The sequence below is a fragment of the Lactuca saligna genome, chromosome 4 (genome assembly GCF_052625555.1).
Source record: "Lactuca saligna cultivar CGN05327 chromosome 4, ASM5262555v1, whole genome shotgun sequence".
Classification (NCBI taxonomy): Eukaryota; Viridiplantae; Streptophyta; class Magnoliopsida; order Asterales; family Asteraceae; genus Lactuca; species Lactuca saligna.
In genome coordinates, this window is record NC_136420.1 from 145,973,953 (window position 1) to 145,979,461 (window position 5,509).

The following is a 5,509-nucleotide window of genomic DNA, read 5'->3' on the forward strand; positions in this document are numbered from 1 at the left end:
GTCAACTTGAGAGGTTATCAGCCCATTAGGGCCCAAATAGAGAGTCTTGACCAAAATAGGGGCTTGGGCCGAGAAAGCTTGCACTAAGGCCCAAAATGATATATTTTGGCTTATTGGGTCGAGCTTTAGGTTTACACAAAGTGCTTTTGCCTTGAATCACAAATTTTTGGATGTACAACTTGAATAACATTTAAGCTTGATTTATACTAAACGTAGGGTTACAAGGTTACACGAAGAAATTATCTTGTACAAGAATATAAATCATAACCCTAATTTGCCAGTTGTGACATGGATTGTTACAAAGCTTGATGAGTTGAGGTTATATGGAAAAAAATGTACTTGGCATTTTGTTCTCCTCTACCCAATAGTAAGAAGGTTGTTCTATGAAAATTTGTTTATAAGGGGAAAAATGGAATTCCACATGTTGAAGACTCCAGATTTAAGGCACAACTTGTAGAAAGAGTTATAATCAAGTTCTAGGTATTGACTATACATATGTTTTCTCTATTATTGTCTAGCATAATGTTTTAAAAACTTCATTTATGGAGAATTGAAAGAGGACATTTATATATAAAAAAAACATAAAGGTTTGTTACTATTGGTAAGGAAGTCATGATATGTATGCTCAAGAAATCTTTATATGGTTTAAAGCAATCTCCAAGGTAATGGTACAAGATATTTGACTCATTTTTAACATAACATGGTTTACTAGATGCCTTTATGACAGTTGTGTGTATTTGAGGCGATGTGATGATCAATCTTTTGTATATCTACTTTTGGATGTTGATGGTATGCTTTTTGATACCATAAGTTTCAAAGATATCCAAATTGCAAAAAAAAATCACTTTAATGACGAGTTTTATATGACATATTTGGGTTTTGCTCAAAAAACCCCTAGCATGGAAATTCATATGTATCGCAAAGTCGGTACCATATTTTTTTTAGCTAGAAATTTTATTTGGAGCAAGCCTTGAAGCAGTTCAACTTGAAAGGTGTGAAAATATTATCTAATCAATTAGCACCTCACTTAAAACTTTCAACTCAATTATCGCCAATCAATGATCAACAAAGAGCCTATATGTCTAAATTATCTTCTTCTAGTGCATTGAGAACATTGATGTAGTCAATGATATGTATACAACCAAAATTGTCATATGTTGTTAGTATGGTGAGAAGATATATAGAAAATACTGGAAAGGAGCACTGAACAGTGATCCAATGTGTTTTATTATGTTCATCATATATATACGATAACATATAGCTACTAGGGAAATCAAAAGATGGAGTTATATGTTATGTTCATTCTAATTATGGAGGTGATTTCGATGGTCACCGTTCTCTCAAAAACAATATATTTATAGTTTGTTCAAGTACTATAAAATGGAAAGGCGTTCTTCAATTTAATGTGGTTGTTGCTACAACTGTGGCGGAATATACGGCTATTACAAAAGTGTTCAAGGAGGTGATATTGGTTAAATGATTGTGTTTTTAGCTTACATTAACTTGAGTGTTGACATTATTAATTACGATTACCAAATCGTAACTTTTCTCTTGAAATATCAAATGTTCCTCGATCGCACAAAGCACATTGATGTGCGGTATCATTTTGTATGTGATGTTATTGATTGATAAGACTTCAAGGTGAGCAAAATTTATACCCATGAAAATGTTGGATTAGTGTCTAAGTTTATAATTGAAATTGGGGTAACCTTCTAAATAAAGCAAAGTACTTTTTGGATTGCCGTCAATAACTAGAAACAACTAGAAATGATTTTAGGAAGATATTTTTTTCATTACTTTATTATATAGGATCCCATTTTAATAATCGACTTGTGCAAAATAATAAGATCTTGAATTTAAATGATAAAAAAGCGTATGAAGAACATAAGAAGACGAGTAATACGATTATTTACTAGAAAGAGAGAAAATATTACAATGAAGAACACATAGGTTGGGAGAGATAACTCTCCTATTCTCTTTAATTAGAGACAGACTACATTTGGTGCACACAAATAAAATGACCACTGACTCTCTATTTATAGACAGAAGTACCTTACAAAAAAAGGGAATATATTAAACTAACTATCAATCATAATTTGCAGAACATTTCCATGCTCCAATAATCTCTCCCTAAATGCTCGCAAATGAGGAAGGATACAAATAAAGTGATAAAGGGATAAAATACATAGTAACCAACTAGCAAATGCGCTAATAAAAATGACACATAATGAGAACCAAATGTTGAAATGTCTCTGAAACTCTGAAGCATTTGTGATCGTTGAAGTTTGACAATGAAACCTCTATAGCCAAAGTCTATTAAGCATAGAATGATAAATATTTCCAGTGTCTAAGAGTGAGATGCTAGCCTACAGATGTGATCAGTGAACCAAGCTGATCAACTTAAAAAGTATACCACAATAACTTCTGGACTGACCGTCCCGTAATCAAATCACACTTCGGCTTCAAAAGTATGAAACATCTCAAGTTCTCGCATCATAATATACCCAAAATTCTTTAAACGAATAACCTGTTAAAACATATGAAACATCATGTAGAAGAGTCTGAATAATAAATAATCCAGATCTGACAAAACATCTAGTGAGGCCAAAATTTTGATCATGGTGACCAGAAATCAATGCCACGTAACATTGCTAAATAAATCATCGTTTTCAGATGCCTTGAAAACTCAATCTCAAATAATCATAAAATCTTATCCGGATGCTAATATAATATTCACTCCATATTTTTGATAAGCAATGTCCGAATATCAAAAATAAATAAATAAATTTAGATGGAGAGTGTCAGATACCAAGAGCTTGGCATGATCTCCCAACATGTATGAAAGATCTCGATAAAACACGAGAATGGGAGTGAAATAAATACTCTTCGGTTATTTGTAGCCGGTTGATTCTATTACACAAACTGTTGTAACAAGTACCGAAGTAACAATAAGAACTATGCATGAAACATCTCAAATCTGATGAAAAGTGTTGATGGACCCAAACTCCAGTCTCAAAACTCTAGAAGTGCTCTTCACTAAATAAATTTCACTTTCTCAAGACACATGGTTCGTCAACCGAAGATCAATAGCGACAAGTCATAAAAAAATCTTCAAAGAGCGAAGATCGTGGATCAACTTTGTTGATCAGATGCAAATATGGTGCAAACCTTGCAAAGAAATAATGTGATGTCCAACTGCAGTATAGAGGATGATTGGTCTTAAGATACTAATCCAAGGAATGCTAGTCGAAAGACCTTGATTAAAGGGAAATCATTATGCGAAGAATAATAAAATTCTTCCAATATAATTAGCAATAAGTAATCCATCGTAATGATCGAATCTTGAATAAATCTCCAATAACAATCTCTTTTGCGAAGATAATATATCGGGTCATGTAAAAATAATTCTTCGCAAAAGTGTTTCTAATCGTGGGTTGCGGTGATGGTAAATTTTGGTGTTATTAAAAATAATTGGTTTTAAAATAAAAAATAAATTGGTGTTAACAAAAAAAAATTGGTATATGTTGGGGTTTTGTGAAAGAAAAAAAGCAAGAAAATCGTATTAAAAATAATTGGTGATAAATAAAAGGTTACATGAGTGTTAAAATAAAAAATAATAAGGTTAGACTAAAAGAGGGGTTGCGGTATGAGAGGATTGGTAAAAGCGAGGGTTAGAAGGTGAGGTCTTATTCAAAGAGAAGGTATGGTTGAAGAGGGCTGATATGTGAGGAGAGGTCGGGTACGAGTTAATGGCCGTCGAAGATTAGAGGTATTTGTTGGATTGGGAAGGTGTATGGTGAGGTTTGCAGTGAATGATAAGGCGGGTTTGATTGCGAAGAAGGGTTGGCCTACGGTATGCGAGGAGTGAAGGATGATATGCGGTATGATTTAGTGAGGATAGGTCACGAAAGTAGTAGTTGGCTGCTGTAGCAAGTGGTCGGTATCTGACAGCGAGAGGGACGATAGATGTTGCTCAGGCGAGGACTTCAACCTTATCTTCAGTACTACATATAACTCCTAGGTATGGTCTTTGGCTTCGGTCAGGTCTTGGTCTGCGGTGCTGAGCACCAAGGATGAGAGGGTTGATGAGAAAAAAAACATTTTTCATGAAATTTTGAGATTGAAAAGGCTATAACTTCGTGATTATCGATGAAAATGATTTCTAAAGCATATCTGGATAAGATGGGTTATTGGGAAAGGTAAAAAGTGGCAGAAAGTAAGTGAGAGAAATGTAAAAAGTAAGGGACAAGGCATAGGTTTAAAGTAAAAGTTTGAGTGTACATGACAAAACATGAGCAAATTATGGGTAGTGGAGTAAAGGCCATAGACATTTTCTAAACATCTTCATATTGTCCAAGACATTTAATAAAGGTCTACTAGCTTCAAATAAAGAACATGAGCTTCATACCTTTGATGATTTCTCATCTGGAAAATGATATAAACTAAAAAAATATGCTAGTAACATATTCAAAAAGAGGTATTCTCTAATCTTTTTGCTAGATAAAAATCTTCAAGTTCTATGAACTCGAAAATTATTCCTCAAGAACCATCTTTTCCATAAAACCCAAGATATTGTGTCTACATTCCATAGCATAAAGATACCTGAAGCAAAATCTTCAAATGATTTAGACCACAAATATCATCTTCTTTCTTCTTCATTTTTCTAGCTGCAAAAATCAAAAACTTTGTAAACCCGAATTTTTGCAAAAACATGAACTAGACAGCAACAATAATTATTCTGGAAAGCTTGAAAAATCATGAATCAACACTCAAAAATAAAAAAATTATCTTAAAATCGCTAGTTGCAAACCCATAAATTTTATACAAAAATTAAAAAATATTCATGTTAAATGTGACTCGAGCATTTTGAGCATTCTTATGGATTATTTGGATCATGATCATGGAACACTTGGAACTTAATGGAGCATTTAAGGTTCATGGAACATGTGACAAAGGAACTGATCATCTTAGAAGGGTATGGACCGTCTGAAAAAGTAACAAATCAAGTTCTAAAGGAAAGGATCATATAAAAGGGGGTTTGGAGCACCCAGAAGAGGTTTAGAGTACTTAGGAGTGATACGAAGCAACAAGGGGACCTTGTTGCACGATCTGATAAAGGGTTGGGCCACAAAGGATGTTGTTGTGCTAAGGGCATTCCTTCTTGCGATAAGCTACTCCTTCTTGTGCTATGGAGTATCCTTTTTGCGCTATGGGGTACTCCTATTGCGCCATAGAGTATGTTGTTGGACCATGCATGTTCTTGTTGCGATAGGATGTTGATGTTTCTCCAACTTAGATATTCTTGTGCCACACTTGAAGCCTGTTGCTCCGTCCATACACTTGTTGCACCTTCATGGCACAAGATGGACCATCTTGCTCCCTGATGAGCCAAGTATGGTATGAAGTCCCCTATGATGCTCAAGATGGCTTAATGATGCTCAAAAGTTGGTATTGCTCAAGGATTACACCATGTTGTGCCACCATGATAGATTTTGATCCATTAGTGTTC